Source organism: Meleagris gallopavo, chromosome 26 (genome assembly GCF_905368555.1).
Source record: "Meleagris gallopavo chromosome 26, MGAL_WU_HG_1.1, whole genome shotgun sequence".
NCBI lineage: Eukaryota > Metazoa > Chordata > Aves > Galliformes > Phasianidae > Meleagris > Meleagris gallopavo.
Genome location: NC_139429.1, coordinates 1,263,918 through 1,276,349, shown reverse-complemented (window position 1 = coordinate 1,276,349; position 12,432 = coordinate 1,263,918). Strand labels below are relative to the sequence as shown.

The 12,432-nt window shown below is 44.9% G+C and overlaps 1 protein-coding gene across 6 annotated transcripts in view; it reads left to right on the top strand.

Annotated features, from left to right (window-relative positions):
• Positions 1 to 12,432, top strand: part of ARHGAP32 (Rho GTPase activating protein 32) — a 175,848-nt gene that overhangs the window by 82,697 nt on the left and 80,719 nt on the right. The window contains exon 1 of one of the 6 annotated variants that reach the window (XM_085209456.1): positions 11,401 to 11,695. The exons of the other annotated variants lie outside the window; for them this stretch is intronic. The gene's annotated coding sequence lies outside the window, so the exon portion shown is untranslated. Of the gene's footprint in view, positions 1 to 11,400; positions 11,696 to 12,432 lie in introns of those variants that run through there. 6 annotated transcript variants of the gene reach the window in all.

The window sequence follows — 12,432 nt, the reverse complement described above, 5'->3', positions numbered from 1 at the left end:
TTATCAGTGATAAAGGAAGCATTTGAACCAGAATCACTTCCGTCTGAGGCATCAGCTGCCAGGAATGCTGCTGCAGCTCAGCAGGGTGGTTTGCTGTCTGCAGCCTTCCAGCCACAGCAAATTGCTGCTTTTCAGTGGTCCCTGCGCTTGTGTCTGCAATTGCATTTTCCTGTGGTGTCTTAAGAGTGAGAGGTATTGCAAAGAGCAGTTCAGTTCTGCTTGTGGTTACCAGCAGAGCCTGCTGAGGGGGTACTTGAGGGGGTTGTCATCTTTTGGTGGCTTGTCTTTTTTGCTTTTATTTAATAATTCTCCAGTGAAAGGAAGCGTACTTGTGAAGGTCCCTCTGTTAACTGTGCATTACTTTTTTTCCTGTGATGGGTTGCAAAGAAAACAAAAAAGGGAGAGCCTGCCCAGCTGCCCTGCTCTGGAGCTGTCTGGGGTAGTTTGAGGTATTTCAGCACAGAGCATCCATGCATGGGTGAGCTGAAATAACAGGAATGTGGAAATGCCCCCTGACCTGGGAGTGCCTGGGAGCCAAGCAGCACGGCTCTCATCTTCCATCCATGCTGCTAAACGAAGCCTGCTTACTGCCTTTAGAGTGGGAGGGATTGTTCATTCCCTCAGCTCTTCTGTGGGCATGGTAATTTTCAGCATCTTGGCAGTCGTGAGCAGCTTCAGGCTGTAATGTCTTCATTTATTCCACTCATTTACAGAGGAAAAAAATATTTATTTTAGAAAATGAAACATTAAATGGCAATTCCCCTGCTCATCTCATTCCTATTTAAAAGATGGAAATGTGTAGTAAAAAACCACAAAACCTGCCCTGGATTTTGCTGTGTACTGGTGCTATGGAAGGCAATTTTGCTGGATTTGGCTTCCTATTCACAAGTATGTGAGTGGTTATGACACGGATACCTGTATTGTATGCTATGTGGTGCTCTGTTTTAGCCTGTCATCCATCTGTGGATGCTGCTGTTCTCCCCTGGGCTGTTTGCTTTATTCTCACATGCTGTGCTCTGCTATGGAGCAAGGCCTCCCATCCCTCTGCTCCCTGTGGTTTCCCTCCTGCCACCTTCTAAGTGGCCAGGGGAGATGTTGCAAGAGCTCTGCTTAAGGACATGGATGTATAAAAACAACTCTCTTCGTAGTGTATATGGAAACTGCTTCTATTAACTTAGTAATTCCAGCCTCAACTCCCTGAATATGGACATTACCACTTGCTTTACGGTCAGCGCCTGCCTTGTTGGTGACCCATCGTTGATGGATGGGATTCACATATGTTGTCTCCTCCAATGCAAATGAGATTCTCCCCATTAATTCAGGTGAACAGGCTGTTTGTGATCTGTTTTTGTTTTTTTCCTCTCTCAGCCTTTGGATATTTAAGGTTTTCTCAGCACAGTTTGGCTCTCCCTTGCATTTAATGCTGAAAAGATAGCAGACTTGTTTGTGGGTTCTCAGTCTTTATTGGTGCACAGCAGCTGCTTGATGACATGAGTACATCTTAGAAGTGACTGTAATAAGCCCAGCTGTTAACTTTGGCATTGACCTCCTGCTGTTTGCCACCATCATAAATCGTCCTTAGCAGCGTGTCACAGGAAGGTGTAAAAATTGCTTTAATTAGCAACTGGAACAGAGTTGTGTTGGAAAATTTTTCTTCCCTGAGGTTTAATGACCTGAAAAATACAGAGAGATGTATTATATGTATAATTAAAGTATATTAAAATTTAAGAAGAATCCATGTGCTCCAGAAGAGTAATTTCTATTTCACCAGCATTTCAGGGGTCAGGACAGGATTAGAGCTGTCTGTTTTTATACTCAGTAGGCTGTACTGTGAACAGGAACTGTGTTAAAACGCAGCTAGTATTGTACTCGTGGATCTGCAGGAAGGCTGAGGTGGTGTGATTTGGTACACAGAGCCTTTGTGTTGTATGGTCCCTGATACTGATGGAAGCAGAGGTGTGTTTTTGTCCTCCAGTGGAGGTCTGTCATGCCCTGGATGTATTAGCTGTCACACCAAACATCATTTAGGAACTTTACGTTTTGTGCCTACTGTACCTGCTTATAAAAAGGGGAGTTTGTTTAGTTTGCGTGCCAGAGTGCAGAGCTTTGGTGGCAGGGTTGGCATGAAACCATTCATTCATTAGCTTAGCTCTCCAGTGGTGTGTGTGTGCCTCTGTCCTGCATTACAAACACCTTCATTCATTTCCTGGTGAAGACATACAGGTAGGACATAACCCAATCTGCTGAATGCCTACCCCCAACTGCAGGTTTCTTGCTGGTTAAGGTACATTCATGTGAGCAGGGCAGACATGCTCTGTCTGTGTTCCAGATGTGCTCTGTATCCTGCAGAGAGCATTTATTGCTGCTGGTGTGATGGTCTGGGCTCCAGGTAGTTCTCATCTTGGGAACTGAAGAGTGCTTTCCCATCTGCTTCACTCTGGTTTAACCTCACTCACTCAAGGATGTGTGGCGTGGTGAATCAAGATCAGTGCTTGAGAAGAATCTTGTCACTGCACTGATGCTTGGATGGTCTGTCCTGCAGAGAGGAAAATCTAGGGGAAAACATGGCATTTACAGACTGCATGTGACAATGTTTGCTGCTAGAGCGACAGCATTTTGAAGCAGCTTGTGCTGTGTGTGTACCAAAGAGGATGCTTCTAGGTCTGTAAGCTGAGACTCCAGTTTTCTGTTTGTTTTACTTTCGACAGAGACAGATTTGTGCAGAAGATTTTCTGTGAACCTAAACTTTCCCAGGGGCCTGGGTTCAGACAGGCGTTTCATTTTAAAAGGGTGAGCACACACACAGGCACACATTCTCACCCACGCATACTATTAGGATGTCTAGAAGGCATTTAAACATGTTTGTAGACGTAGATAGTTGTGTTATTTTATCCCTTGCCTGGCGTGTCTGCAGCAGTGAAGGTTCTGTTCCCTCCTGGGCACCCAGACTGAAAAGCTCTCTGGTCTCCATTGAGGATTCTGAGGATATTAATTACTCATTTCCTCTGACTGCTCGTTTCTGGCTACTGTGACAGCCAAATGTGCACATTCAGGTTGCTCTTCTCCTGGTAAAGCAGGATATAATCGTAATAAAATGGAACGCTGCTGCTGTACATCACATCGAAGCAGCTCAGCTCATCGTTTGGGTTGGTTTGTGGGTGGTGGGTTGGCTTCTTGTGTTCCTGTTGGTTGGTTTGTTGGTTGGTCTTGGTGTTTTTGATGGAATCTATGAAGGAAGAAGCACGTGATGCTCACATGCTTCTCCAAGACCCACTCTATTAAACTCTCTATTTTAAGTACCACAGCAAACTTTGATTCTAATAACTGTTTTTTCTTCTTTCTATCCGTCTACCATAGGAATTAAAGAACCATTAGTCAAAGCTAGATGACTCGCTGTAGGATGTATTTTTAAGGTGTGAGACCTCGTACAGCCACCTGAATTTTTATTTTTATTTTTCCAAATATTTTGTTTCCCATAAGGAGCTTTTATGGGGAGCTTGCTTAGGTCCACTGCTCAGAGTCCCATTGGGTGCTCTTCTGGATGGCTGGGGATTGATTTGTGGGTTGCAGTCAGTGCTAACACCTCTCACTATACAGTGAGCTTTTGGCATTGCCACACTTAGAATTATGTCAGTAATAATTCAGAGGAAATAGTATTTCTTAATAAATACCAGCAAACCTGGTATTATAGCAGCTTGGAAATAAAAATAAATAGTGCCATATACTTTATGTATGTTCAGGATCCATGAACCTGCCTGGAAGTTAATTCTGTTCTATTGGAAGAATGATGAAGCTTATAAATACGGTTATAAAACAAATTGCCTTCTAGAAAATCTCACTTCTTGTGTAGCTGATCTGATCCAGTGTTGCCAATCTGTGTTTGGATACCAATGAAAATGTTCATGAGTTACCTTGAAATCCAGTGCAGCTGTGTAAGTGCTTTTTATGGTGCTTGAGTATTTATTGCAAATAGGACATGTCAAAAAAGTGGGTCTTTAAAGTGATTTTGGACCAAGTTCCCATTCGCCACCTTGAAGTAGTTGGGGAAAAAAAAAAAAAAAACAGAAACAACTTTTAACTGTGAATCCAGGATTCTGCTCTTAAAAGCTGGTAAATGATTTAGGAATTCTGTCCGTAGTGAATCCTGCCGTAATTATAGGTGCAGCAGTGCTGGGTCAAGGCAGGGAAGCCATTGGGAGCTGGAGCCTCGTGTTGAAAAGGGTTTGCATGGAAGAAAGGAGTGAGTGGTACCAGGACAAGGTGCTGCCTGCTGGGTGGGGGAAACTCGTGGTTATTTAGTATAAGACTTGAGAAGCATCACATTGAGAGTCTCCATCCATGCACCATCTTCTCTTGTGGCTCAAGGTTTGTTTCAGTGCCTTAATGTTTGTTTCCTAGCTCAATAAAACTTAGATAGGGATTGGAAACTCTTCTTGAAGAAGGGAGCTCTTAGCCTGGTGTGTGTGTTTTGAATTATTAAGGCATTTTAGCAGTAACACTAAAGCTGTGATGTGCACTTTGGATACACCCCAAGCTCTGCTGCTTTTTATTTCCCTCGGTGCATGGCTCTGCATTTCTTCAAACTCTGGTAAGCCTCCCTTTATCCGTCACTTTCTGGCTACTTTAAACTCAGTAGAGCTTAAACAAAGGCAGAAGATCTTTTTAGAGCTGGAAATTTGGGGAATTTAGAGCTGGGAATTTTGTTGAGTTGATTTCTTCTTCCTTAGAGAAAGGGAAGTTTGCATAAATAAGTTAAATAGAAACCTCTTAAGAGTAAGCCTGGAATTAAAAGCAGGTCTCATATTGCTCTGTTCTTTTTTAACAAGATAAAGCTACATCCCTCTCTTACCTTACAGTGCTTCGTCCTCCATTGCCTGCTGTGCTGCTGGAGCTCTCCATGAGAAGTGAGATATTTTTAAGATTAATTACCCATAATTACTATTCAGGCCCAGAGGGACCAAAAAATGATAGTAGCTTGTAATTGCAGCTGATTTTTGAAGCCTGCTAATTACGAATTTACCTAATTACATCCCAAACTTTGTCACCTTTGGTTGTGATCTCATCAAAAGTCGGGTCAAGCAATGCTGGGCTGGAGCAGTACTTGAACTGTAAAGTTCTTGTCTTGACTCTGACCTCAGTAATTTCAGTAAGTGCTGATCTTCTGACTTATTTCTTACGTAGCAAATTGGAGCAGTGCTGCCATTTGTAAGGAAGAGACCAGCACGACCTTCCCAGCACTGCTTCCTTGTTGGGTCTTACACAAAACCAAATTTTATGTCTGCCTTTAAAAGTCTTGACCAACAAACAAGAGTGCAGGGTAAGTGCTAATGGCATTTGTGCTCATGAGATTTATTCTCACTTGTGTTACCCTGTGATTAAAGCTGTGCTGCTTGGAGGCTCTTCCCAGCTGCTGGGATGCTCCATGGTCAGCTATCAGCCCACACAGAGTATGGAAAGGTGCACTTTCAGGTCACTCTTCACTCTTACTTCATAAATGTTCTGCTTCATTTCCCCCCTAAAAGCTTTTTGTGAGGCTGTTTTTCAGGGTCAGCTTGTGTAGTATTTTTGTGTGATGTTCTCCCTACCTGCTTTGGTTTGGGTGCAGTGTAAGATGCAGATGAAACAATTCCCCCACACGCTGCCATCTGAATTATAATAGGTTATATAAATATAAAATTTATTTAAATATAAAATAGGTGTTCCTTTTCTTGCCTTCTCTCTGTCCTTTCCCCTGAGTTTGTTGCGTCTTAACTTTCTCAATCCATCTGTCATCTCTTTGGTTGCTAAGGAGTAGCTGAGAAGTGGAGCTCTGAGCTGGCTATAAGAGGAATTTCAGTGGTGCTGTCAGAGATTGTTAATTGATTCTTTAATTGAACGAAAGCCGTCGGTGAGGTCGTCTTCTCTGCCAGTTTGTGTGGGGTGTTTTGATCCAAAACCAAACTCAGATAAATCATCTGTTTGGTTTTCAAGAGTCAAGTGTTGCTTTCCTCTCATGGAACTTCTCATGCCTACCTGATGTCATAAAGGTGAAGAATTTGGGTTGTTCATCAGCTCTCCTTCAGGCAGCCCAGGAAGTAATGTTTCAATTTTCTGTTATGGTTTCAAGCAGACCAGGGAGAGAGGGAAGATTTCCATTTTTAACAAAGAATTATCCATGCACTGTCGTAACTCTTTGTGTCCAAATGGATTAATTTTTAATTTTCCCTTTCAAAATCACTTTAGGTGGTGGACAATGTACTGCACTTTTTGCTTAGATTAAGTGTGTATTTGTCTTGCAAATTGCTGTGCTCAAATTAAGGCTTAAACAACCACTGCAAAACAAACTGTACCTTCATCCCCCCAGCTCCATCTGTGTTAACACGAAGATGCATTCAGTGTTTTCAGACCAACCTTTATGAAAAACCAGGGGATGGAAGCATAGTAAATGCCAAATGCACTGGGTTTCACACAGCCTCATTTGTAAAGATGAGTGGCTGTTGATCTTTCTCACTTCTGGGGTCATGGGAGGAAATAAAGTTAAGTTTCCCCTCGGCTTTTATCGCTTCCTCCTGCCAAAGAAGGGGAGATTATTTTCCTTCACTTGCTGCTCCTTTAGTCAGCAGGAGGAGTTGGGACTCGGCCAGCTAATAAAGAATGCTTTTCCTGGGGAAGGAGTTCTCAGATGTGGTTGTAGTAACACTGATTTTTTTCCCCCCTTGCTGCTTTTCAAGCCTGGTCCTGCAGTTCTGTCTTGGAAAGATGTGTGCATGTGATGTGCAAAACTTGTTGGCTTTTGCCTGCAGTTCTGCTTCTGAAGCTTTTAGTGCAGTTCTGATGGTGGCTTATCACCCACGGAGCCCTGCCACGTTTATTCATCTTTTTGCATAAGGCTTTTAGTGGCCAGGATTGCAGTGGGAGGATATGCTTGTGCAAACTGGGCTTCTTTATTCATTGATTGCTGCTGCTGCGTAAGTGTGAAATAAGGGATATTACACAGCACTGCTCTTGATTTGGTCTCTGTGTTAAAAACAATGTGATTGCCTCTGTTTGAGTGGCTTGGAGGTGAGAAATCACAGAATAAACCTATCTGCACTCTGAGCAAGGTGAAGGAATCCTTAGGAGCTGTGATGGTGAGGAAGGATCGCTGGTGAGATGAAGCAAATGGAGCTCTGATGGCACAGTGCTCTCCCTCCCATCACAGGGGGTCTGGGGGCTGTTCTCCGTGGTTCTTTCTCCTCCCCTGGAACTCCTGAGGACATTTCAGGTGTATGAGGTGTTCTTTCTGGTGCCTTTGGCTCTTATCAACGGGGGAAAATGTTTATATTGATTTAGTGAGGGAGGAAACAGAAAAAGCGAGTGAGCAAGAGCCTAATAGCCTGCAGTGACAAGTCTCCATCAATTCCCAGTTCTCTCAGAGGAGTAACGTGCTTGTTTTCAGCAAATGGAGAAGAAGACTCTGAGTAAAACTGTCACTGACCTCCCACAGAGCTTAACGGATTCTGGAGCTCAGAGCAGGAGGGGCAGTCATAACTAACTGTGATTTTAATGCACTTTCCTGGAAAGTCAGCAGTTTTATGAAATGCCACCTGCAGGAAGAGAAAAAGTATATGTGTCATATGTAGCTGTAATAAATAAATTTACTTCTTTTTCATTTTAATTTTTATTTTTAAGTTATAAATGAAGGCATTTCCCAATAAGCTGAAATAATAACGTACTACAGGTTCCAGTTGGTTTCTACACTTAACTCGTGTTGGCAGCGTGTAAAGTGAGCCTGTTTAGAAATGATGGCTGAGAACTGTAAAGCAGCCCAGATCCTGGCCCGTGCAGCATCCTGGCCCTTGCAGTGGCTGCTCAGGATGGCTGGGAGGGCACCTCTGTGTGCTGGGGGAGGTGGCAGTGACCACAGCAAGGGGCTGTGCTCTGCAGGGGAAGAAAGGGCTCTTTGTTTTGGGGCAAAGTCACTTTTCTTCTAAACAAATAAATAAATAGGCAACTCCTTTAATTTAAGAGGCTCTTTGTTTCTCCCCAAGCCAATCCCTCTGGCAGAGCCATCCCCATTGTCCCAGCACTGTAAATATTCCCCTAGTTGTCCCAGCTTTCCATTTGCGGCTGAATGGGGAAGATAATTTCCTCATGTTTTCCAAATCATTGCCTGAGCCCTGCTATACTTTGTAGTGCAATGCCATCTAGTGTGCACAGGGATGCAGGCTTCTCTGGCTCTGGAAATTCAGGACAGCCGTTGTCATCAGCTGCAATGAACTTGGAGTGCCACGAGCAGCCATTTGTCCAAAGTCTCATTTTCACAATTGTTTGGTGGTGTTGGAGCGAGGTGAGACTTGTGGGTGGGGAAGGACAGGAGAAACGATGATAATTTACCCATCATTTGCCATCCCCATGGCTTGAGGATGTGTTTTTTCTTGGCATATGCTGATTTTGTGTCCCTTATATGCTTCTTGATTGGGCTTTAGAACACGTCCAAGGTTTTTTATCCAGTTTGCTCTTAGCATCGTTACCACTTGTGAAATGTGGGTATGAATCCCTGCTTGAGTTCAGATCGCACACCCTACCAGGCTGGGAGCTCTGGGACCTGACCTGGCTGTTCTTTGGACCTGCTGGTGAATAGATGTGGTGCAGGAGAAACACGCCTTCATGTTCTCCAACAAGTGTTTAACAAGAGGGTCTGCTTGCAGGAGCTTCCTTTCCAGCACCAGTTTTGGTATCTCTGCACGATGCCCAAAATGTTTAATTCTAGATACTGCCTGGGGGGGATCTGTGCCTCCCCAGGTGATGACTAAACCTCAGCACAGGCTGCCAGAGAGGATTAATTTCTGAGTAATCTCGTTTTGGTTTCAATTAATTGTGATATCAGACTTTAATAGGGTGTGAAATGGAAACAGGGAGGTAACACCAGATGCCTTCATTTGCATGTGTTAATCAACACAGACCCAAAACAACAGCAACAAAAACTGGAGCCCTTCACAACGTTGGGAACGCTGCACGTTTGACCACAATCTTCCAAAAATGTACTTTTTGGTGCACGAGTGGAAGGTCAGGAGCATTTTTTAAACACGTACCAAAGATGGCAGCATCCTATCAGAGCCCCGAAGTACTGTGCTTCCAAAATGCCAAATGCGGTGATGGAAACCCATCATTACATTGAATTGGTTTTGCTTTGAACAGTAACGTGGAAAATATTTACTTTTCCCTTTTTGAGCACAGCCTGTGGTGTAACAAATATCAGAGCAGAGTGGGCATGGGCGCTCGGTGTATCAGAGTGACTCCTTCCAAGTGCCTGCTGTTATTATAGTCACCAGGGGGAATTAAGGAGTGACTAAAGGTGGTTTCCTTTGGAGACAGACTGGGTTTTGCTTTTTGGCTGCTGGTTCTTAAACCGGTTGGCCTTCCAGTTTTAAGGGAACTCGTGTTGGAGTTTTTGCCCTTTCTGGTGCCAGGCAGAGGCTCTCTCTGTGATGGAATGCTTTGCTGGTTGTAGGTGCACAGTGAGAGGCGAAATGTGGCTTTCCCAGAATCCCCATATCTGCTAGCAAGAGCACATATTAACCTGTTCCCACATTCCTCTCCTGCCCTTTGCAGGAGATGCCCTTTGCAGGAGATGCCCATTTCAGGATCTGGTTTGCCATAGATTCTCCTTACTGTCACATCCTGTAATCTCTGTGCCGGTGGCAGACCAGCCTGCACATCACTGGGGCACCACTTCTGTGTCAGCAATCACTTTTTGGTCTATCAGAGAGAAGTGGAGTGAGGAGGGAGCTGGGAGTCACCATTCAGATGGGTAAAGGGCAGCTGGAAGGCTGCTGATTCCCAGCTTTGCACAAAGTGAGGCTGCTGGAAAGGTTGCTTTGGGTGTAGCACTGAAAGGCACCAACTTCCTTCATTTCCTACTGTGTGTTTTCTTGGTGCACCACAGTGCTGTGTATTTAGGTGTATGAGAAGCAATCTTGTCAGTTCTGCAAGCTTGTTGTGCTTGAAAACACAGCAGCCAGGAGCACCTTCTGATAAGCTCCCCATTGAAGTGGTCGTATTTCCACATAGGGTATGGGCAGGTGGGCACGTAAAACAAGTTAATATTTATTGCAACTGCAGGCAGCACAGGAGGAAAACTGGGAGAGCTGCACCCAGGGAGCTGTAGAGGGATCAGGGATGGAGTGAGAGAGTTCCCTGTCATCTTCCTGCGTGGACTTTACTTATTGGAGACATAATGTGAAAAGTGTGGAGGAAGAGAGTTTGTTTATCATCCGTACTCTGCAGTATTGCACTTAAAATATGAACTTCTGGGAAATTCCTGCAGCGCTGTGTTAATGGAATGAGCCCCTGCCTTAACACCACTGGATGCTTATGTGACAATTTGCTGTCAGCTCTGTGCCAGCCCACCTCTGTAGCTGCCTGCACTCCCAGCACAGCAGCTGATGTGCTCAGCTCAGCTCCTGTTGGCTCCTGGAAGCAATCATGGTGAGCTGCCTGCTTCCGTGGGCTGGGCTGCAGAGGTCAGCCAGGATCTGGCCAGGTCTCCATGCAGACCTTGAAGTAAGAGCATGAAGTTGTGCTGAGGAACAGTCAGATATTAAGATTTCTGTGTTAATCAGGGAGTTCAGAAGTACTGGTGTGTAAGGAGGGAGCTGGCTGTGCTCCTTCCTGCAGTGGTGAAAGAAATGCCAGGCAAGGGCAGAGTGGCTGGCATAAGAGCTGCATGCATGGTCAGAGCCTCTGTGTGGCTGCACCTCCGTGTCCTGTGCTAGCAGGGTTGCTTTGAAGGTGCGGTGCTGCATGGTGTGGTGGAGGTGCTTTGGATGCTGATGTGACCACACACACTGAACAGAGAACCCCAAACTTTAGGCTCAGAGGAAAGACTGCTCTCCTGATCGGGTGCTGATTGATGAAATCCTGCTGATGTTGGTTGCAGTGCAGACCCCTCGGACAAGAGAATGCTTCTAGCTGTTAGCTGAACAGGGAAGATTGTGACAGCAAACTTTTCATCGTTGGAATACTTGTTTCCTTTAGAGAATACGTGCAGCAAACAGAGCCCCGTTGTGCTGGGACACACATCCTGCGTGGATCTGGGCTCGCACAGCACCGGGGACTTGAGAGGGATTTAATGAAGCTTCAGCTCCGAGCATTTTGATACCAGAGGAAAGGGAAGAGGGACGAGGAATCGGCTTGCCTTAAACTGTGCTGTGTTTCAGGCATGTGATGGCAGTTTGCTGTCATTTTTTTTTTTTTTCTTTCCTTCTGAGCCGTAGCAGCAGACTTCTGTGCTGCGCCTGAACACAATCCCTGCATGCATTCCCTCCCTCTCTGTTTCTCTTGGCTCTTGTTAAACTCCACGGCTTGTCTTGTGGGACCTTTCCAATGAGACAGCGAGCGGGAGAGAAAGGAACACCACTGACTTCTCTGCAGTGCAAATTGAGCATGAAATGGGCAGTGTGGATACGGCTAACGGGGCTATGGAGGCAGATCTTAAATGCTATTCATAGGCACGTTCATCTGAAGGAGCAGCAGCACCAGGAAGAGAGGAGAAGGAGGGAGCCAAACTGGGGAGTTTAATGGGATTTTGCTGTCCTGGAGCTCTCGCCGTGCAGAGCCGATGCCTGGAAGGTTTTTTCAATTAGCTGCTGGGAAACTGAGGAGAGACCTGGAACTGCTAGGCCTTGGCTAGGGGAAGAAATATCCATGGAAAGAATAGATCATTGTAGCAGGGGTAAGTAGTACACAGCCTTTCGGTGATCTCTGTGCTGGATATAAGATCCTTTTTGTTTGCTGTGTAATAACAATGCTAAAATAAAAGCAGCTGGAAGAAAGGCTTAAGGATGGCACCGAATGTTAATGTGGCAATAAGGAAAGACTGGAATGAGCTTAACAGGCAGTGATTTCTTTGCAGAATTAGCAGATGTAGTTTGCAGGGCCATACACGGCATTTTTGGTAGGCTGTCTTATGCTGGAGATGTTAAAGATGAGCATCACGCCAGCTGTGGCACTGCTTGCAGAGATGAACCCGTGGGCTTTTGCAAGGCTCTGTGCTGAGCAAGTCAGTCTGAGAGGAGTGTTGATGAGGGAGGAGAAAATAGCTGGGAATGGGGCTGGGAATGGGACAGCCCAGCACTGGGTTCTTACCTGTGCAGAGGTGAATGGCTGCTCTGATCTATTTATATTAACTTCAGTGACTCTTACACTAATTAGAGAAATGAGGGGCAGTGAAAGAAGGACCGTGCTGCGTGTTTTGGTGCTGGATGTGCTCCGAACTGCTGCTAACAATGCCCAGAATGCTCCCTTTGTGATTTAAAAATGAAAATACTTCGTAATATATTTCCTTCCCATTGATCCTTTATGCTGCTTCTTTAAAAAAAAAAAAATCTTCAGATTATAAAGCAGCATTTATTGCTTAAGAGGATGCACTTTTATGAACTCACAGCTGCACAAGGAATCCTATAAGCATCT